Here is a 23007-nt window from a genome sequence, read left to right as displayed (position 1 = left end):
AAATAAAAGTATAAAATAGAAATATAGAAAGATACTTTTATAAATTTTTTGATAGGTTAAGCTTTTCTTAGCATAATTCAAAGCCAGAGACTATAAAACATAAGATTGATATGGATATGACTAAAATAATAAAAAAAAACTGTGTTGCAGCAAAAGATATCATGATAAAGACAAATAAAAGCTGGTTATGCCATGTTTGCCACATATAACCAAGGATACCTATAATACATAAGAGCACTTATAAATCTTAAGAGAAAGATAAGTATTCCAGTATAAAAACATAGGCAAAGGATATGAATAGGTAACCCACAGGAGTGGGGGGAATCCAGACAGCTAAAAAGCAGATGATGCTCATTTTTATTAATAATCACAGAAATGTGAATTAAAACAATGAAATCACATTTTCACTTACTATAATGGCACAAATAAGAGAGAACAATGCCCAGAACAAATGAGAAAAGCATGCATTCAGACAGCAGTTCAAACTGGTACAATTTTACCAGAAGGAAATCTGAACATATATATGAAAACTTGAAATGTGCATTCCACATCCAAAAACTTCTTCTATGAAAATAATTGGACCATCACACAAAAATGTATTATGTGGGTATTTCATTGCATTGTTTTTACAATAGCAAATATTTTAAGAACAAGCTGAAGGTCTGTCAATATGAGGACTGTTTAAATAAATAATGGCATATTCACACAACAGAAGGCTATGCAGCTATTGTAAAGGATTGTGTAGATCTCTAAACACTGACAGGGGAGGTTGTCTATGATCCAGCATTAAGTGAAGAAAAGTAGGTTATAGAACAGGACCATGGTTACTTGTGTATTTACATATAAATGAAATTTCATATATATATATATATGAAATCTCATGTATAAATATTCATATATATGTACATAAACTCACACATAATAAGTTTTTTGCATAAAACACTATTAACTGCTGGAGTCTTGGAGAAAGAGAATTGTATCAGGACTCAATCTCTCTGTACTATTTGATTATAAATTTTTGAAAATAAAAAATTAGCTGTGGAATCGATGAAAGCCCTGGTCAAGGGGGCAGTAGCACCGGAGGAAGTCTGTGCCAGGGCAGGCAATCTGTGAGCAAGTCAACATCTCTTGTACATTTATTCAACTACCATTCATCAGTACAGTATCTCGTGGCTTATGGGTTTGCTCTGCTCAGATGTCTCAATGGCCCTTCAAATTCATCGCATCTAAAACTCATCACACTCTTGTTGGCACCTGGCTCCTCTCCCAGTGTCCCCCATCTCAGTGAAAGACACCCCATCTGGGACCAAGCCAGCATTCGGGGCAGCATCTTCAGGGAGGTGAGCAGATGGGGGCCACCTCCACAGGCAATAGTGGATGGCCCCCTTCTTTCACTCTTTTCACCTGGGCCCCAGACAAGACAGCATCTTTTCAAATGGCTGCAAAATAGGAGCTGAACACCCTCTCTAACCCAGCCCATCTGGCTGCTGCCTTTCTTGAATGAACAGTTGGAGAGAGAGAGTGATGGATTGTTTGGGGTTCAAAAGCTTTTCCTGGTGGCTGAGTCTGAAAAAGTAGAGATACCTTCATTCACTTAAACAAAAAAAGGTAATGAGCTTTTCCTTCAGTCCTTGCTGGGCTGCAGAGCACCTGCTGAGTAACTGCCAACATAAGGAATGAATAAGTCTATATCTCTGAAAGCAAATAAATGGGAGTAATGGAAGTCTGGTTGTCTGCCCATCTAATTCACCCTGAATGCCAGCATTTCCTCTTTTTCTTCTTCACCTGCTCCTACTAGAAAAGAGGAGGGATTGGAACAGATGATTCCCCCGTCTCCTTCCCAGAAGGCTTGGCCAGATTCCCTAGGTTCCCGGTCCCTGGCTACCTCTGGGGACTAAAGACTGGAACTGAACATACTAAGGCACCCGGTTAGGATACCTGGCTCGGGACAAGCCCTGACTGTGTGCTTCACCTCTTCTGCTGCTGGAGGTCAGAACCCCAGATTCCACATTAGGTACTCAATGCCCTGTACCCAAGTCTGGCTTGGTCAAGGGCCCGCTATCTCATTCCCAGTAGGTTGGCACATTCATCCTTCTTGTTGCCTATCACCTTGTCTGGGAGTTGGAGCCTGCTCATCTGCATCTGAAGCCCCTCCACCTGTTGGTACACTCCTGCCACCAACTGCCTCCTCTCACCACCTATGCCTACACTCTGGTCACTGTGCTCTACCTGCTGTTTTCTGCCATGTGCCTGGGTTTCCTGCCAGCGGTGGCAACTAAGCCGGAGGTAACTACTGTTCTTGTGCTCCAGAGTGCACGTGCCCCAACTAGAGTCTGTGTCCCACCACAAAGATCCCATGTGCTGCAACTAAGACCCGATGTGGCCAAATAAATAAATAATTTTTTTTTAATGAGCAAAAGATTTGAAAAGACACATCACAAAGAAGGTACAGATGGCAAATAAACACATGAAAAGATGTCAACATCATTGATTATCAGGGAAATGCAAATTAAAACCACAATGAAATATCATTGCCCATTAAAAAGGCCAATAATATTAAGGTTTTTATATTACTTGCAACTCTTTGCGACCCCATGGACTATACAATTCATGAAATTCTCCAGGTCAGAATACTGGAGTGGGTAGCCTTTCCCTTCTCCAGGGGATCTTTCCAACCCAGGGATTGAGCCCAGGTCTCCCACGTTGCAGGCGGATTCTTTGCCAGCTGAGCCACCAAGGAAGCCCAAGAATACTGGAGTGGGTAGCCTATCCCTTTTCCAGTGGATCTTTCTGACCCAGGAATTGAACCGGGGTCTCCTGCATTGCAGGAGGATTCTTTACCAGCTGAGCTATCAGGGAAGCCCATGATGAAATATCATTGCCCACTATAAAGACCAATAAGTATGAAGGCTAGAATGGATATGGAACAACTGGAACTCTTGTACATTGCTGGTGGAAATTTAAAATGGTGCAGCTCTTTTGGAAAATATTTTGGCAATTTCTTATAAAGTTAACATAGTACTCAGCAAGCCCACTTTGTAGGTAATTGCCCAAGAGATAAAAAGATATGTGCACACAAAGACTTATCCTTGTAGTAACTTTTTTCATTGTAGCCCCAAACTGGAAACAACCGTAGTGTCTACTAGGAGGTGAGTGGACAAACAAATTGTGAATACACTACTAGTTCCAAATAAAACTAACAATAATAAAGAAACTAACTCCCAGAGAATGGAAGAAAATTCTGAATATAAAGAATTGCTACAACTCTGTAATAAAAAGACATAACCCAGTTTAAAAATAGGGAAAGGATGTGAATCAATATCTCTCCAAAGAAGATACATGAATGGCTAATAAACGCATGAACAGATGTTCATTTAGCCATCAGGCTATGCAAACCAAAACAACAGTGCAATACCACTTCACACCCACTAGAATGATTATAATAAAAAAGACGGATAATCAGAAGTGTTGGCAAGGATGTGGAGAGCAATTGGAACCCTCATACACAGCAGTAGAAATGTAAAGTGATGCACTGCTTTAGAAAACAATCTGGCGATTCTTCAAAAAGTTAAAGAATCACCCTACAACCCAGAAACTCCACTCTAAGTTTATACCCAAGAGAAACGAAAAGATATGTCCACACAAAAAATTACACACAAGAATGCATATAGCAGCATTATGTTTACAAATCCATGCATTGGGACATTATTTAGCAATAAAAAGAGAAGAAATATTGATTCATGACACAACAAGGGTGAACCTTGAAAACACCATGCTTAGTGAAAGCAGTACTCATACTGGAGTACATACAGAAACCACTTGTAATTTACGGGCTGTATGAACACCGCCCATGAGACTGGATTTGAGCCGTGGGCTATCATTTGTGTGCCCAATCCATAGATTTAGTAGGGTTTCTCAGTCTTGGCATAACTGAAATTTGGGGCTGGTTAATTGTTTGTTGTAGCGACTACCATATGCACTATAGGATATTTAGCAGTACTCTTGGCCTCTACCCACTAACGCCAGTGGTACCTGCACAGTTGTGACAACTAAAAATGTCTCCAGACATTGCCATATGGCCCCTAAAGGGGCAAACTCTCCCACGGTAATGAGTGAGTATGTGAGTGAGTCACTCAGTCATGTCCGACTCTTTGTGACCCCACGGACTGCCCCCTGCTTGGCTCCTCTGTCCATGGAATTCTCCAGGCTAGAATACTGGAGTGGGTTGCCATTTCCTTCTCCACTCCCATGGTAGAGAAACACAGATCTGCAATGATAGCACATCACTGGTTGGGGAGGAGAGGGGAAGGGGATTCAATAGAAAGAGGCACAAGGGGGGACTTGCCTGGCGGACCAGTGATTAGACTCCTTGCTTCCAATGCAGAGGGCATGGGTTTAATCCATGGCGCGGAACTACATGAGCCCACATGCCAGGCAGTGTGGCTAAAAAAGTATATATATATATATATATATGGCATAAGGAAACTTTGGGTGGTAATAGAAATATTCCATATTTCAATTTAGTAGTAATTATTCAGGTACATAAATATGTCTTAAACGAACGTTAAAAATGGTTGTGTCCATTGCATACAAATTACACCTCAGCAAAGTTAACCTAAAAGCAACAAAACACATTAAAAAAGAGGACTGCTAAAGGGAACTCAGAAAAAGAAGAGATGTAATTTAGTAGGAATTATATTTAATGCCAAGCTTCCTGGCAGTTCAAGTAACTGGGGAAATGGTTTGGGAGGGAAGGTGAAAACTCTTCTTATTATTGAATAAAAGGGCAGCTCTGATTCACCCACCAGGAAAGGCACTTTGAATCCCCAATAATTTCTTGCTCCCCTCTATCTAATGGAACAGTCAAAAGAAGGCTTCAGTCAGAATGTTTTAGAGAAAGCAGTTCTGTTCTCTATGTAGATAATTCTAGAAGGAATTTATTGGATTACTCTGAGGAAAATAAGCATAGATGTATTTGACTGCAGTTTTGCAGAAGGTGCAGAAATATTTTCCCAGTGGCCATTTTTAATATAGAGCAAACATCAATAAAAGGCTGGGGAAATACTATTAAATTTTAACTTAGCAATGACATTTCTTTGGAGGTTAAAGTGATATAGTCCAATTATAAATTTACATCTGGTGCTCTAACCTACACTAAAAAGAGAATACAAATATATATTGGACATCCTCCAACTGGTAATGGTAAGGAAGATGTCTAAATATTGCTCCTCTAGTTAGGTCATTCCATCCCCAGCCATCCCTAAGCCAAGGTCATGCTCCTCACCTCCCTCCCCTCAGCTTATTGTTGCAAAATTAAAGAACACTACCCTCGTGGCTTAAATGGTAAAGAATCTGCCTGCAATGTGGGAAACCTGGGTTCAATCCCTGGGTTGGGAAGATCCCCTGGAGGAGGGGATGGAAACCCACTTCATTATTCCTGCCTGAAGAATCCCATGGATGGAGGAGCCTGGTGGTCTATAACCCATAGAGTTGAAAAGAGTCGGGGATTACTGAGTGACTAACACACACATATACTGCTGCTGCTGCTAAGTCGCTTCAGTTGTTTCTGACTCTGTGCGACCCCATAGACAGCAGCCCACCAGGCTCCCCTGTCCCTGGGATTCTCCAGGCAAGAACACTGGAGTGGGTTGCCATTTCCTTCTCCAATGCGTGAAAGTGAAAAGTGAAAGTGAAGTCGCTCAGTCGTATCTGACCCTCAGCGACCCCATGGACTGCAGCCTTCCAGGCTCCTCCGTCCATGGGATTTTCCAGGCAAGAGTACTGGAGTGAGGTGCCATTGCCTTCTCCGACACATAGACCACAATCAGGAAAAAACCAGGCATGTCTTCTCTGACCACAATTATTGAATGATGTTTGCAATTTCCTAAAAAATGCGAATAAGATAATTAAATCCTCAAGATAAACATGGGAAAAGAGGTAAGCTGTGCTATGATTACATAACTAGAATCATACAATCTATGTGGTACCCAGGTGGCGCTAGTGGTAAAGAATCTGCCTGCCAATGCACAGGATTTAAGAGATGCAGGTTCAGCCCCTGGGTTGGGAAGATCCCCTGGAGAAGGAAATGGCAACCCACTCCAGTATTCTTGCCTGGAGAATCTCATGGGCAGAGGAGCTTGGAGAGTTATAGTCCATGGGGTCACAGAGAGTCAGACACGACTGATGTGACTTCACACACATACTATGATTGTATACCTAGAATGTCTAAGAAAATTGGTAAGATAACCAATTATAAGGCAAATATAATAAAAGTAAAATATTATTTCCTGTGCTAGTAGGCAGCCAGCTAGAAATAGAAATAAGAAAAAATATTGTGTTCACAGTAGTGAAAAACACTGGAAAACACTTAAACATAAAAAAAAAGACTAAGAATAGTTGAGAAAAGGCAAATCTAAATATAAAGTATTTTACTTGTTTGTATCTATTTGTTTAGAGGCTGCCCAGTGTTGAGGGTGGGAATGAGAGTAAATACAGATGGGCATGAATTTTTTAGGGGTGATAGAAATTTTCTAAAATTAAACTGTCTGATGGTGGTATAACTCTTTAAATACACTAATAACCAGTGAATTGTACACTTAAAATGTGTGAATTTTATTACATGCAAGTTATATCTCAATATGAATTCACACAAAAAGAGACCAAGAATAAAAAAACTAAGGCACAGATTCCTATAGAACTTCTCAAAGTACATAAAATAGGATCTAAACAAAATGAAACAAATACATTCTCAGACAGGAAAAGCTAATATTATAAAATGTCAATTCTCCACAAAGTGATAGATAAATGTAACAACATTCCCATTAGAATTCCCAAAGGGTTTGTTTTGAAATGGATAATGGAATTGAGTCAAAAAATTGTGAAAAGAAATACTAAGGGGTAGATAAAGGACTTCACTGGAATAATAAAAGATACTATATGAAATTACTGTAATTAAAGCTGTATGGTATCAGCATATGATGAGACAGATAAGTGGAACAGAGTAAGGTGCTTGGTAGCAGGTTTCAATTAAATCCAACAAAAGAGATATTTCACTTCAGCAGGGGGAAAATGATTTACTTGATAATAGATGGGGCTGGCATCATTGGCTATTTGTCTGGAAGAAAATTAAGCAGGCTCCCTACCTTACAGCATATATCCAAATCTGTAATCCATCTGGTTTTAATTTAAATGTAAAATATTAAGCAGTTAAAAATATTAAAAGAAAGGCCAGGAAAATACATGTACAACCTAGTGGCAGGGGAGACCTTTTACATCAATCTAGAAACCAAGAAGCCATGAAAATCGCATTTCTGATTTTATAAAAATTTTTAAACATGATATTATAGAAAATGATATAATTTGATATAGAAATGATACAGAAATAAAGTCAATAAGCAGTAAATAGCCTGAGAAAACATGTGGAATGCATATGACAGCTATAACTCTTACAAATTGATAAGCAAAATACAACCAAGAGAAACATAGCCACAGGACATGGATAAGTGAAAAAGAAGAGCAAATCTAAATGACCAGCAACATAAAATAAGATGTTCAACCTCACCAGTAATCAAGGAGATGTAAATAAAAGCCACAATAAGGCATCATTTCACATTCATTAGAACTGGCAAAAAATCCAGGGTGATACCTGATGTTGGCAGGACTTGGGGGCAGAGGGTGCAGGCTGGGAGAGCTCAGACAGACATTGTTGATAGAAATGTAAATTATTACATGCTTTTGGAAAACAGCCTGAAAGCCTCTATTAAAATTTTAAAAAGATCTCTGACTTAGCAACTTCACTCTAGGGTTCCATCCATAGAAATAAAAGCTCAAGAAGGTAAGGAGACATGTACAGAAAGTCCACTGCAGCGTGGCTGGTAGGGTGAAACTAGAAAACTGGAAACAAATTGAATACCCACCAGTGCGGAATGGAGGAAAAACCTGTGGTACGCTCCCACGGAAAACTGTGTCTCTACTTACAACACGTCTGACACTAACCACCGGAAGTTAGTGCAGGCTCCCCAGGCTAAGGGCTCAGTCCCATCAGATTGTCCCCAACTGCAGACGCCAGTCCCCTGTCCTGGGTTGTCACCTGTACTTCCAACCATCCAAATATAAATCTGGGGTTCCCACAATGCCCTCCTCAAGCTTGTTAATTCACTAGAACAGCTCACAAACCTCAGAGAAACACTTAACTTACAACTAAGTATTCTTGCCTGAAGAATCCCCATGGACAAAGGAGCCTTTAGGGCTGCAAGCTCATGAGGTCACAAAGAATCGGACACGACTGAGGGACTAACCATAGCACAGCAGAGCACTGAATATAACTTCAGTTCCGTCCAGTTCCGTTCAGTCGCTCAGTCGTGTCCGACTCTTTGCGACCCCATGAATCGCAGCACGCCAGGGCTCCCTGTCCATCACCATCTCCCGGAGTTCACTCAAACTCACGTCCATCGAGTAGGTGATGCCATCCAGCCATCTCATCCTCTGTCACCCCCTTCTCCTGCTGCCCCCAATGCCTCCCAGCATCAGAGTCTTTTCCAATGAGTCGACTCTTCGCATGAGGTGGCCAAAGTACTGGAGTTTCAGCTTTACCATCATTCCTTCCAAAGAACACCCAGGGCTGATCTCCTTTAGAATGGACTGGTTGGATATAACTTAGGAACAGCCAAATGGAAGACACGCACAGGGCCAGGTCTGGGGAAGGGATCTGGAGCTTGCATACCCTCTCTGGTGTACCACCCTCCCAGCACCTCAATGCATTCAGCGATATGGAAGTTCTCTAAACTCCTCTGGGTTTTTATGGAGGTTCCATTACAAAGGCATGAGTGAATAAATCATTGGGCATTGGTGATTAACTCAGTCTCCAGCTCCTTTTCCTCTCTCTTGAAGTGGGGTGAGGGCTGAGGGGTGGGACTGAAAGTTCCAGCTATCAATCACCTAGTTGGTTCCCTTGACAACCAGCTCCCAGCCTCAGAGATACCTTATTAGCATAAACTCAGGTAAGGCTGAAAGGGGCTTATTACGAATAACAAGACACTCCTCTCACCCCAATCACTCAGAAAATTAAGAGTTTTATGAACTCTGTGCCAACTAAGAATGACAACCAAATATTCTTATTATATCACAATATCATATTATCCATGCCATAGAATATCACGCAGTTTTTAAAGTTAGATCTATAGCAATCGGCTTAAAGGGTCTTCCAAGATGTAATAAGACAAGCTGTATAGATGATATATTTTACCAATAAAAATTATGTATCCATGATATCTACACATATACATAAACATAAAAGGATCCTCTTATAAAATGAACAAAGGTGAAAAATACCTAGGTATATATATTAATATGGACTTCCCAGGTGGCACTAGTGGTAAAGAGCTTGCCTGCCAATGCAGAAGACCTAAGTCAGGGTTTGATCCCTGGGTTGGGAAGATCCCCTGGAGAAGGAAATGGCAACCTGCTCCAGTATTCTTTCCCGGAGAATCCCACGGACAGAGGACCCTGGTGGGCTACAGTCCATAGGGTCACAAAGATTGGACATGACTGAAATGACTTAGCACACAGGCACGTATATGTTTATACACAGTAATGTATAAGGAATGAAATATGAGTGAAAACATGAGGGTGAGGAGGTGGTATTTAATTGGAGAAGAGGAAGAGAGAGGAAATGGGGGAGGGGAGAGTCTAATTTTTAATTAAGAAAGGAAAAAATGTCAACAATGAAAACTGAAAAGGGACTTCCCTGGTGGCCCAGTGGTTAAGAACCCGCCTTCCAATGCAGGGGATGTGGGTTCAATCCTTGGTCTAGGAACTAAGATTCCACATGTGGTGGGGGAGGGAGGCGTGGGGCGGTGGGGCAGTGGGGAGCAAAGACTCAGAAAGATAATGATAAAAGAGCAGTGGGTTCATGGCGGGTAAAATGGATGAAGAAAACATGGACTAGAAACAGGGATACAGGAAAGCTGTGAATTACTTTTCCATGCTGTTTAAAAATTACCATTAACGTAGTGGCTTAAAACAATGCCTATTTATTACCTCACTTTCTGTGGGTCAGGAGTCCTAAGTTCTTGGCTTAGAGCCTCACAGGCTACAGTCAAGGTGTTGGACAGGCTGGGCTCTCATCTGGAGGCCTGCTGGGGAAGAACGCAATTGCAAGCTCACTCAGGTTGACACAATTCATTTCCTTATGGTCACAGGCTTCTAGCTAGAGGCCACTCAGCTCCCAGAGGCTACATAATTTTTTGCCAAGTGGGCCTTCCTGGCACAGCCACTTACTCATCAAGTCATGTCTCTAGAGCAAGTCTGCTTGCAAGATGGGGTCTTAAATCATGTAACAGTCGTGGAATGATATCCCCATCATGTTGACTGTGTTCTTTTGGTTAAAAGCAAGTCACAGGAAGAGAACACACCAAGGTGTGAACTCAGGAGTCTGCCTTTATGGTCCTTACAGAGAAAACATGCCCACAGGTAACCAGAATGCAAAGCAGAATGGAATGAACCGTCTACACAAGGGAACTAATTCTGTAGGCGGATGCAGTGGTCTCTTAGCCTGTCACTAGAGGCCAAAGAGTATCAGAAACTGCACTGACACAGCTCACTGGACTTAAATTGCCCTGGAGGTTTTCCTCTGTGAAATGATTAAGTGTTGTCTATGGTTCTTTTTAGCCCTAATATCCTATGCTGACACCTGGCCCACTGCAGTGGTGGTGTTTTTTAGTCACTAAGTTGTGCCCGACTTTTTCACAACCCCAAGGACTGTAGCCCACCAGGTTCTTTCTGTTCCATGGGATTTTCCAGGCAAGAATACTGAAGTGGGTTGCCACACCTTTCTCCAGGGAATCTTCCCCACCCAGGGATCGAACCTATGACTCCTGCATTGGCAGGCACGTTCTTTACCGCTGAGCCACCAGGGAAGCCCATATGTATATATCTGACATGTGTGTTAGTTGCTCAGTTGTGTCTGACTCTTTGCAACCCCATGGACTGTAGCCCACCAGGCTTCTCTGTCTATGGAATTGTCCAGGCAAGAATACTGGAATGGATTGCCATTCCCTTCTCTAGAGGAACTTCCCAGCCCAGGGATCGAACCCTGGTCTCCTACATTGTAGGCAGGTTCTTTACCGTTTGAGCTACAGGGAAGTCCACATATTTGTATACACATACATTTTACATAGATGGCAACATGCATTTAATATTGGTCTGCCTGCTTTCTTCCTATTCAGTGATATATACTAGAGGTTGTTCTTTATCAGATCAGAAATTATCTGCCTTGGGACTTTCCTGGTAGTTCAGTGGTTCAGACTCTGCCTTTCCGATACAGGGGACATGGATCTGATCCTTGGTCAGGGAACGAAGATCCCACATATGGAGGGACAAAAAATTTCTTTGTAAGGATGGATCATGATGTATTTAATTAGCTCTCCAATTTTGAGAATTTAGGTTGGGTCTAAGTTTTTTGTTGTTGTTGTTAGTACTAATAATGCTGCAACAATATCCTTTCCTATATTTCATTGTGCACATACACTTGCACATCTTTAGGATAAATTCCCAGAAGCGGTATTGCTGGATTAAAGGGTGTAAGCCATTCTCGTTTTGATAGATGGTGCTGCAAGTCTGCTAGTTTGAGTTGGGAAGGAATCACGATGGTCTCGGCAGCAGCACAGTATGGCTGGCACAGACCATCTGAGCTGCCAGATAGAATCTAGTCTCCACTCCTCACTGAACAGAGGAGGGAACTGAGCCTTTGTGGCTGAACTTCTCGGGTGCTCTCTACTCCCTCTGCACCAGCCATCATGTTGTCCAGCCTATTCACTTGACAAGCATGTACTTTGACAAGATTGTTATATATCTTTATGTATCTAAAAGCACCTAACTTGAGCATCCAGAGAATACATTAGCTCCACTTACTGAGTACTTACAATGTGACTCCCAGGCTCCCTGTATATTTTCCCCTGAGTCCTCCTCATAAACCTATGATCTTTAAATCACAAGGTAACTGAGGCTTGGGAAGATCAAGTGACTTTGTCTAAGGTCTCTCGTGTCTAGAAAGTAGAGTCGGGATTCAAACTCCATCTCTCTCCCATGTGCAAGCTCCTTCCTGGAAATTGCACTGTTCCTTGCAGGCACTCAGGAAATACGTGAGAGGAAGTTTGAGCCCACCTCCAATAACAGTTCAGTGCAATTTAAGTCCAGTTATTGGGTTTTGAGTAAACCTCTCACTTGCCAGGCTATTCCAACAGTCATTTCTGGGTCCTGGCTATTTGCACTCTACTGGCAGATATTTAGAATTTAACAAAGTATTGGATGCCTATAACAACTGTTTCATCTCTTCTCAACTTGGTGACCATTTGATTTCTTCCACAATGGCCAATTTTTGGTGCTATCTGCTATTTAAAAGATAATACAATTTTATAAAATTTATTAGTAAAATTGGCTTTACTTGGAGTCCTTTGTCTTCCAAATTATTATACAGGTATTGTTTGTAAAATGATTGATTACCTCTACATTGACACAAATTCTTACATTAATCCTACCTTTACACAAATTCTTTGATAAACAACTTGCCAGCTAAGACTAATTAGAAGGTATTCTCTGATCAGGGAATTCTGTGACATGTATTATCCATTTCAAGGAATTAAATGCATTTATGCATTTCTCCCAGAGAAGGCAATGGCAACCCTCTCCAGTACTCTTGCCTGGAAAATCCCATGGACAGAGGAGCCTGGTGGGCTGCAGTCCATGGGGTCGCTAAGAGTCGGACACGACTGAGCGACTTCACTTTCACTTTTCACTTTCATGCACTGGAGAAGGAAATGGCAACCCACTCCAGTGTTCTTGCCTGGAGAATCCCAGGGACGGGGGAGCCTGGTGGGCTGCCGTCTCTGGGGTCGCACAGAGTCGGACACGACTGAAGCGACTTAGCAGCAGCAGCAGCATGCATTTCTCCCCATGTGAAAACTATCCGGTATTATGACTAAAATTGCATCTCCCACACCACTCCCTTTTTTTTTTAAAGGGAATCTTGATTCTCAAAAACGTATTATCAGTTGGGTAATAAAAAATCATGTATGTGATGTTCACAATGATGTAAACCCTACCTAAAAATTTTTAAATCGACCATAATCTAAATATTCATAAGTAAACACTCAAATATAGCACATTTCAATGAAACAGCAGGCAGTCATTCAAAGTTTACATTTCTAAATTAGGCAGAGACACAGAAAAGTTTTTTTCTCATGTCAAATGAAAGAACAAAATACAGTATCCACAATAGTGGATCCATGTTGTGGTTATAACTCTGTAAAAATTATGTTGAGTATATGGATGAGAGTTGGATGAAACAAGCAAACGTTTCACTAGCTGTACCAGCAAAATGATTTATAAGTGGTTTTATAACTGATTAAATATTGGAGGAGTATACATTTTAAAGTGTGAAACTAAGTCCTATATTAAAAGAGATGTGAAAATATCCAAGCGCTTAGGGGACTCAGAGATTAAGCAGTAAATTTATATTTTAAAGCAGTGGATAAATCTGATCTCACTTGCTTGTATGAGGACCAATCAAACATGGCAGGCTACATGGCAAGAGAAAATTCTTTTTTAGGAACAACTTGGGCTGTGAATGAGTGTCATAAGAAAAAAACGGGCAAGCTAGCAGTTCATGACCGCCTTATCACACTCCTTTGGCGGCAAAGGTTTCTTACCACCATCCTCTAATTGTACCTAAACTGCTGCCCTTGATCTGCATTGGCCACATTTATCATTGCCATCTCTCCTGGGCCAACAGTGAAGACTGGCTATGGAGAAGAGATATACCCACAATCTGGAGCCTACTGTTCATGTCTTTGTGCCTTATCTGTATTGTTTTTCAGTAGTTGCAGAGGTTTTTTCCCATTATAATCCTATTGTAAAAATAATGCACATTGGGAACTATATTCAATATTTTGTAATAACCCTTAAAGGAAAAGAATCTAAAAAAGAATATATATGTATATAATATATATATATATTTTTTTCAGATAGAGATCTATCTGAATCACTTTACTGTATACCTGAACTAAGACAGCATTGTAAATGAACTATACTTGAATTAAAAAGAGAGAAAAAGTAAATAAATAAGATTAGTGAAAAGTGAAAGTGTTAGTTGCTTAGCGTATCCGACTCTATGCAACCCCATGGACTATAGCCTGCCAGGCTCCTCTGTCCATGAAATTCTCTAGGCAGGAACACTGGAATGGATAGCCATTCCCTTGTCCAGAGGATCTTCCCAACCCAGGAATCGAATTCAGGTCTCCTGCACTGCAGAAAGATTCTTTACCACCTGAGTCACCTGAGAAACCTATTAAATAAGATTAACATCCCCCCCAAATTGTGCAGCTTAAGTCTTTTTTAAAAATCCACAAACACAGGATATATGCTATAATTCTTATTCCCAAATAAGAAATCTGAACTTTCTCCCTGCATACCTAGAGCCTGTGCTCTGCAACGAGAAGCCACCACAATGAGAAGCCTGAGCACAGCAAACAGAGAGTAGCCCCCTCTAGCTTGCCACAACTAGAGAAATGAAGACTCAGCACAGCCAAATAAATAAGATAAATAAATAAATAAAATTAAAAGAAAAACAGAAAAATACAAAAAAATAGTTATAGTTAAAAAAAAAAAAATCTGAACGTTCTGATTCCAAGTTGGTACTTTTTGAAGAATTTTTTTAAGTCACCAAAATCACACAATTCAAAATTGCAATTTGACCCAATATAAGAATAGTTAACAGAATAAAAATTGCTTGTTAATCTTATTCAAATCTGACTGGTCATCTCCCAAATGATCTTTGGACCCACACTGCAACTATAACCTGATTCTCAGCTTTTCCTTAAGAAACAGAAGGAAGTAGCTGTAGCAAGCCCAAGCACAGCCATTAGTTTTAAAATGTTCATTTCAGCTACCTTGGAGTCAGACACAGCCAGAGTTCTATTTTTTACTGAAGAGTAAGAGTTTAAAACCAATCTCTGATCAAGCCACAAAATTATGCCAAGGGCTTCTAAAAATAGTTTAATCACAGCATTGCATGCCTTGGGATTGACTTTTTTAAAAAATTTCACCATTAGTCTTACTATTTGGCATGGTCTACTAAAACATAACATATGCATATCCTTGACCCGAATTCTACTCCTAAATATATAACCAAGAGAAACACGTTTGTTCACCAAAAGATGTGTGCTAGAATAGTCACAATAAACTATTCACAGTAGCATCAAACAAAAACTAGCTGAATACCCACTAACAACATAATGGATAGTAAATTGTGGTACATTTACACAATGGAATGCTATATGGCAATGAAAATGAGCATATGAAATGCAGCAAATGTAACACTGAGCAAAAGAAGCCACTTTTTGAAAGAGTACCCAGTATATGATTCCATCTGTAAAAAGTTCAAAAATAGGCAAAGCTGATCTATGCTGATAGTGGTTAGAGACCCTGGAGGAAGAGTAGTGACTGGGAGGCGACTGAAGGGGGGCTTTGGGGTATGTGCTAGTAGCCTGTTTCTTGATCAGGTGTGGTTTCATGGCTGTGTTCAGTTTGTGAAAATTCAGTAAGCTATACACTTATGACTTGTATATTTTTCTCTATATCTGTTCGGTTCGGTTCAGTTCAGTTGCTCAGTTGTGTCCGACTCTTTGTGACCCCATGGACTGCAGCACTCCAGGTACATATATCTGTTACACTTTACTAAAAAGTTTAAAAAATGAAAATACTTTAAAAATACACGCTCAGCCCCTCAAACTACTATTTTATGTATGTGTGTGGCCCATATATTCGGCAACATGCCAAACTTAAAACATTCTGAGTAACTTCCTTAAAGTTAAGTTTCACATCTGTTGAAAAAGAGCGGTAAAGGAACAAAAAAGCAGTAAAGGAAAAAATTGGAGACTACATGTGAATTTCATAACAGAATGAATGTATTGATCCACAAAGACATAAATCTGGTTAAAGTGCTAAAAATGAGAAAGGAGGCGACTTCTCCATCAATAGTGGGTCACGCTCTGGGGGATGACAAAGGGAAGGAGAGGACCAGACAAAGGCAGGGAGAATAAAGCCCAAAGGCCTGAGAAACTGGAGGGAGCCCCTGGTGAATCTGAAATCAACAAAGGGAATGCCTGTCAGGGGACACCAAACGGACACAGAGGTAGTGTGACTGGGTCCTGGCACTGCTACTGTGTACAAGACACTTTCACGAGGAGTGGAGACAGTGACAGACCCCAAAATCTTTGCTGAGCCAATGACAATGGACAGCTGTTGGGAGGTAAAGAGTGACACAATACCTAATTCAGAATGCAGATCTTCTCCTGTTGTTTGGTTCTGTTTTTTGGCCGGTCCTGAATGCAGGATCTTAGTTCCCCAACTGAGGATTGAACCTGTGCCTGCTGCTGGTGCCTTCTGCTGGGGAAGTGAGTCTTATCCCCTGGACTGCCAGGGAAGTACCACTCTTGCCTTGATTCAAGAGAATCTAGAATCTAGTCATTTGTAAAATCTCAAACTCACGAGTCAAATGAAATATTATCTATTAAATGCTTGCTGTGAGCAACAATTTGTGCTAGAAGCTACATGGATGAAAAAGAGAGATCCAAATTGCATTTTCAACACGGTAAGGAGCAGCATTTTGTAGTGGGATACATAGGCCATTGCTAATTCTTTAGTTTATTGCAAATAAGGCTCTTAGCTTGGGGTAGTGTTTAAAAAAGCATGGACCCTGTGATAGTTTTTTTTATGTGTGTGTCACCTTGGCTAGGCTACAGTAGTCATTCAGTCAAACATACATCTATATGTGTTGCTGGGAAGGTATTTTATAGGTATGGTTATGCCAGTTGACTTTAAGATTTTCCCCAATAATGTAGGTGAGCCTCATACAATGTAGTCGAATGTAGCTGAAGGACCTTAAGAGAAAAATCAAGGTTGCGCAAGAAGAGGAAGCAATTTTGCTTTAAGACTAACCAGTATGGGGTCCTTGCAACATCAGCTCCCACCTGAAAGCTTCCAGCCCACTGGCCTGCCCTACATACATCAGACTTGCCAGCCCCCACAGTCTCATAAGCCAATCCTTATTGGTTCTGTTTCTCTGGAGAACCCTGACTCATATAGACTCTGAGCAGAGTCCTTGGGTGCAAAGCTTTTCTCTGTCTCTTCTCATTTGCTTCATCTGTAAAATGGGGATAGCAACAGTACTGTACTCAACTCACAGGAACTAGAACAACCCCTAGCACAGAGCAAGTACTTTGAAAGTTTTTGTTAAACAGGTAATTCTGTGCTGCTAAGTTTATTTCTTAGTCAGAAAACTTGAGATATTTTTATTCCCAACAATTTGCCATCAACCAAACATGATCACTCTTTCCCACACCAACAACAGAACAGTCTCAGAACAGCCGTCTCAACCAGTTACGGATGCCTGATGTTCTTTAGATGATGTAGGAGCAGGAGCAGTTGCCAAGCCAACTCTATACACAGGGAAGTTTTGGCAAAGCTGGGTCAGAGCAGTTCTGGAACATTCTTAACTCTGCAAGTCCTCAGCTGCTCAAAACAGCTGTGTTTAAGGAGGCTGACAGTCAACACAGAGCTATTCCTACTATTTACAGAGTGGGACCTTCAGAACAGAGTCCTAATCTTTCTTTCTATTCCCACTATTGATAACCCTATAGCAGCTTACCCTGACCTCTGGGGATGAAAGAGTAAACAGGGAATCAAAGTGTTTTTAGGGGCACACATTCTGGGGTGAGAGTATGATGATGGTGCTGATGGTGATAACTGACATTTATTGAGCACTTACTAGGGGCCAGACTCTGTTCTCAGGCTATACATATACATATGTTAACTCATATAAACTTCACTGAACAAATGAAGAAACTGAGTCCTTAAGAGAAAAATTAGTCGTTGAAGGATGGACAGACAGCAAGTGTAGGTCGGGGCTGGGACTCAACTTCCAGCTTTCTGGCTCAGAGCCAGGCTCTCCTTCCTGTGTACATTGCTTCTGAGTCTGGATTGTAAGGAGGGAGTCCATGTGGAGGAGGCAAAGGAACAGCATAGAACTGGGCTGTGATTGATGGGAGGGTGTGAGAGGGTCAGGGGATGCTATGGTTAAGTCCATTTATTTTAGATGGAAGAAATTTCTAAGACTGAAATAGAACAAACCATATACAATATTGTTTCATGCAACTCTTTTAAGTATATAATGTGTCTGCTTTAAAGAGTCATACCATAGTATTTGCACCTTTCATTTTCATATAAAAATTTAAGACAAAGTGATCTTGAAATTATTTATTTGTTCACTAGCAATACAAGAAAATCAATTACCTTCTTACTTGTTTACTCTCATTTGATTTCATTTTATACCAACTTCTCCTTACAGGTTTTCACACTGACAAAGGTTTCCTGTATTATTGTTCTTCTCTAGGTGACTGTCAACTAAGTCTTTAGAAAACTTTTCTGAAATATTTTCTTATAGCTCAGAAATCAAAAATGTGTGAACAGGATTATATTCTATCAGAATTTGGTTAGTTTTGACACCAGAAAGATAGACTGGATCTTACATGCTTTTTTCTAATAGTACCAACTTCCCTGGCTCTCAATATTAAACTAAATTCTGATTTACTCCAGAAATTTATCCACAGTTGTGATGGCCTTTGGCTTACAGTTCCATTCCCTGAAGCTGAATTTTTGTCAAAGGAGCTATTATCAAAGAGGAGAATTCTCAGCTATCCATGGCAGAAAGACAGTTAGGCAGATGAAGCCTAACCAAGTCCTCAAACCTGATTTTGGCCCATTGTACACACTTGCCTTGCTGGGTAACTGCTTCCCGTGGTGGAAACATGCAATGTATTTCAAATACTATTACCCTGACTTAAATCTGAAGAGGCTATGTTGAAAAAGGCCAAGTGTTCATGTCCCACAAACATCTTTTGTATACCTAGCTGAGGTTTCCAAAGTCAGGGAGATGGGAGTTAAGAATGGCACTCTGTGGACTTCTCTGGTGGTCCAGTGGTTAAGACTCCATGCTTCCGCTGCAGGAGGTGCTGGTTCGGCCCCTGGTCAGGATACTAAGATCTCACATGCTGCCCATGTGGGCACTCTAGAATTCTAGGGACATAAAGTCCTTTTCTACGGCCACCTGCCTCTCCTGTCTGTCTCCCAGGCATTTTCACAGGGCAGGTAGGAGGATACTGCTTTCTATCTTCCCTGCAGAAATGGGCTGGTCATACTAATATTCCTTATCTATGAACTGACTCCCCATGAGGAAAAAATTGGATTGGATGTTCACACAGTGCTCTAAAATAATAGGATTACACCCTTAAGTCCATAAAGTTCTTTCAAGAAGAATAAACCAACAAAATATGTCTCATTGGGAGTTTTTTTCATAAGAAAAAAACCTTTAGTACCAGATTCTGGGTGTTCTAATATAGAGATTCTTGGTTTTCACCTACTCTGGGCCCCTCTGTCCATGGAATTCTCTTGGCAAGAATACTGGAGTGAGTAGCCATTCTCTTCTCCAGGGGATGTTCCCGACCCAGGAATTGAACCCCGGTCTCCCACATTGCAGACAGATTGTTTACTGTTTGAGACACCAGGGATCCAATATAGAGATTCCTGGTTTTCACTTACTCTGGAGATAGATAGGTCTATTATTTTAGTTAAACACATCCAATGAACAACATTCCAGCTAGTCCTTTGTAAATACCGAGAGGCACCTCTGCAAAGCATCGTCATTTAATAAAAGTATCAGGACATAGCCTACTGTTGCTACTGCTGGGTATAGCCCAGGTAGGAAGAATTCACATTGGCAGCTACCATATGTGCTGGGCAATAGGTGACAGTCACATCACAGTCCCTCACCTTATACATCAATCCGAGTAAAATCTTGAGGTTTCAAAGCCAGGTTATGAGAGCCCAAAGGCTCATCAGTCAACTCCAGGCCAAATATGTCACAGCGATTTTTCTTATGATGGTCTGCTTGTCATTGAGCCAAGCTTCTTCCTTCACTTTTGGAATAAAAATGCTTCTGTCTTGTTTTTTGTTTGTTTTGTCTTTTTAAAATGAATGACCATTTAAAAGTATAAGTCTGTGCTAAAGAGTCAGCTTTAATATCAACTAAACAATCATCAAAGAAAATCTGTAAAACTGAATGTTGGTTTCTGGCTGTCATCTCACATGTTAAGACGCTGCTAGCCTGGTGTGAAAGATGCTTAGACAGCAAGCAAGACTGAAAGCTCTGTTGAGCTCCTTTTTGTGTTTCCATTTCTGTCCATCTGCTTTCCCATGGGCAAGGAGACGCCTCCTATCACAGAGTCGTCCCTCTCTTAGGTCAGCAGACACTACAAGTGAAATCTGCAAAGGATGGATACACTGGCTTGGGTGTGGTCACCGGCAAAGGGGAAGCACTGGTCCCCTAGCTGCCGGCTTTAAGGCCAGGAGCTGCACCCGTAGCGGGTAATCTCCACGACTGCTTCTCTTCCATTTTATCACAAACCGCACCAGCCCTGATTGCTCCCTCTAAGAACGCACAGCACACGCGTCCGCCTCGTCAGACAAAGCCGGCTACTCAGGGAGCCCGCTCAGCACCGAGGCGACCTCCACAGGTCTTCCCCCACCCCGACCGTCTCGGTGGTTGGTCAGCAGCAAGGGGCAGGGGGCGGCGCCGCAGCCAGAAGGTACCAAAGCCAGGGGCGGCGTCTGTCTGCGGGTCCCACAGTCTGGGGGGCGGAGATGCGCGACTCACATCAGAGAATTACCAGTGGGGTTTGTTGCCCTAACACAAACCCCAAGAGAAGAGCACGTGCCCTTTGATTTCTCCGGGAGTGTTTTCTGCACTAGAAAACTGCACACTCGAATTCTAGGGGTGCCCTAGCTCCTGGTGCGGAGGACACCAGTGCCGGCTATTGTTCTCCGGGTCTCCCGGGCGGGAGGCGGCCCCCATTTCGCCTCCCTGGCATCACCTGCCGCTGGACCAAGCCTTTCAGCTCTGCGAAGAAAAGGGTGTGCCTGTGGCGCTGCGGATTATCACAAAACCCTAAACGAGTCCCTAAGAGCTGGTGTCAAGCCGGGAGACAAAGCTCCTCGCAGGGACATCCGGCTCGGTCCCCGATCCGCCATCCCGAGTCCGTCGCCGGGTCCAAGAGCCACGCCCAGCCAGCCACAGGACCGCCGGGTCCCTGGCCGGGGCTGAGGGTCTTCTGGCCCGAGACCCGCCTCCCCCCACCCCCCAGCTGCCTGCCCCTCCCTTCCCCGGAGACCTGCCTCCCCAGGGAGAGCCCTCCCTCTCTTCGCGTGGGTCTCCTCCTCCCCAGCGTCTACTCTTCTCTAACCCAGGCAGTCTCCACCCTCCCACATCCCTCCTCCCCTCCACATTCTTCATCAGCCCCAGCCTCGCCTCGCGCCACCTGCTCCGAGCTCCGACCCTCCCGGCTCAGACCCTTCTCTTTCCTCAAACCTGTCTCCAGTTCCCCCTCCTCCCACCCATCCCTATGTTCCATCCTTTCGCATCTTTGCTCAAACGGAGGCCTTGCCTCCGCCTCTCTCCATCTCAGCTCCTCTCCAACTCTGCCTCCTGCCTCCTCCCCCGGCCTGGGGCGTCGCCCGCCAAGATCGATGCCCCCGGGAGGGCTCCCGCGCTGGGCTCGGGCGAAGGGATCAGCTTGGCGCCCGCTCTGGGCTGGGCAGCGAAAAGCGGCCTTTGTGGTTCAGACAGGTGCCTCCAGAGGCGGCCGGCGAATAGTCCACCCGTTAGCCGGACGTGGACGGGCCGCTGGGTCCGGTCCAGGCTGGGCAAACTCCAACCCGGAGGCGAGAGGGACAGAGGGTGTGTGTGTATGCTGGGGGCGTAGCGGGGAGTGGGGGCGGACGGTGATCCGTGCGGGTAAAGGACGGCGCCGATTTAAGGTACCGGGCAGGACGGGCCCACGGCCAGAGAAGCCCCCGCCCAGCCCTCCAGCCATTCACTGCACCTCGACGAGGCTGGCTGTCTACTATGTCCTAGGAGCGAACCCCTTCCACCAAGCCAGCCTCCTCACCCCAGTTCTTTGCAATCCCACGAGCATCTATTAAACGCCTACTATGAATAAGGTACCGCTCGGCGCTCCTGGAGCTCTGTGGGCTTACAAAGAGGAACCGATTCGGGTCCCAGTTTAGCCCGAAAAGGCTGCCCCGAATTCCAAACCACACCTCCCGCCGCGTTCCCACCAGCCGGTTCCCTAGGTGCACTCCGACCCCGGCCCTATTGTGCTCCTCCCAGAGAAACAGACTGTGTGAGACGGACGTCCCAGGCCGGGGAGAATAAGCCCACCGCCCGCCCTGCCATCACCCACTCCTCCGGGATGCCGCGGCTGCGGGGTTCTGTCGGTGGGTGGGTTCTCCTCCTGTCTCGCCGCGGCGCCGGCGCTGCGGGTGCTCAGGGCGGCGCGGCTGCACGCGCGCTCGCTCGATCGCCGCCTTGGCGCGCGGGGGCTCCGAAGTCCGAAGCCGCGAGCGGGGGAGGGGACTTGGGTGGGGGCTGGAGGAGGCCTCCGCCAATCACTGGAGCGACAGCTCCTCCCCAGCGCTCCCCACCTCGCGCTAGCAGGTTAGGGGGAGGCGGGGACCGGCAGCGCCCTGCATCCTCGGCGGCGCGCGCGGCCACCGCCTGGGGACTACAACTCCCGACAGGCCCTGCCGAGGGGCCAGGGTCCGAGAGGGGACGAAGGGCGCGCCTCGAGAACCAGCCGACCCCCGGGCGCCCTTGTCCGCGTTCCTTCGGATTTCCATGGTGACTCAATACACTTCACAAAGCCCGCGCTCTTGGACGCGCTGATGCACAGGTCCCCTGGGACGGCTACTGCGTCCCCTCCCCCCGCAGGACCCCACCCGAGAGGCTGGAACAATGTCCTCGTCGCCTCTCCCCGGCTGCTGGCTGCTGCCGGGCCTGCCCTTCTCTGCAGGCCGGGCTAAGGCCGCCTGATTACCGCCAAGATCCAATCCTACCCT

The 23007-nt window shown here is 43.7% G+C and overlaps 1 protein-coding gene across 1 annotated transcript in view; it reads right to left on the bottom strand.

Moving 5' to 3' along the window:
* Positions 1-22722, bottom strand: part of DPYSL5 (dihydropyrimidinase like 5) — an 86889-nt gene extending 64167 nt beyond the window's left edge. The window contains exon 1 of the mRNA XM_086325955.1: positions 22353-22722. The gene's annotated coding sequence lies outside the window, so the exon portion shown is untranslated. The remainder of the gene's footprint in view (positions 1-22352) is intronic.
* Positions 22723-23007: the final 285 nt, after the last annotated feature.

This window comes from Bos grunniens, chromosome 11, assembly GCF_055505025.1.
Source record: "Bos grunniens cultivar Pamir isolate PY7600 chromosome 11, Bosgru_T2T1.0, whole genome shotgun sequence".
Taxonomy (NCBI): domain Eukaryota; kingdom Metazoa; phylum Chordata; class Mammalia; order Artiodactyla; family Bovidae; genus Bos; species Bos grunniens.
Note: the sequence above shows the minus strand (reverse complement) of the source record. Positions and strands in the feature narration are given on the sequence as shown.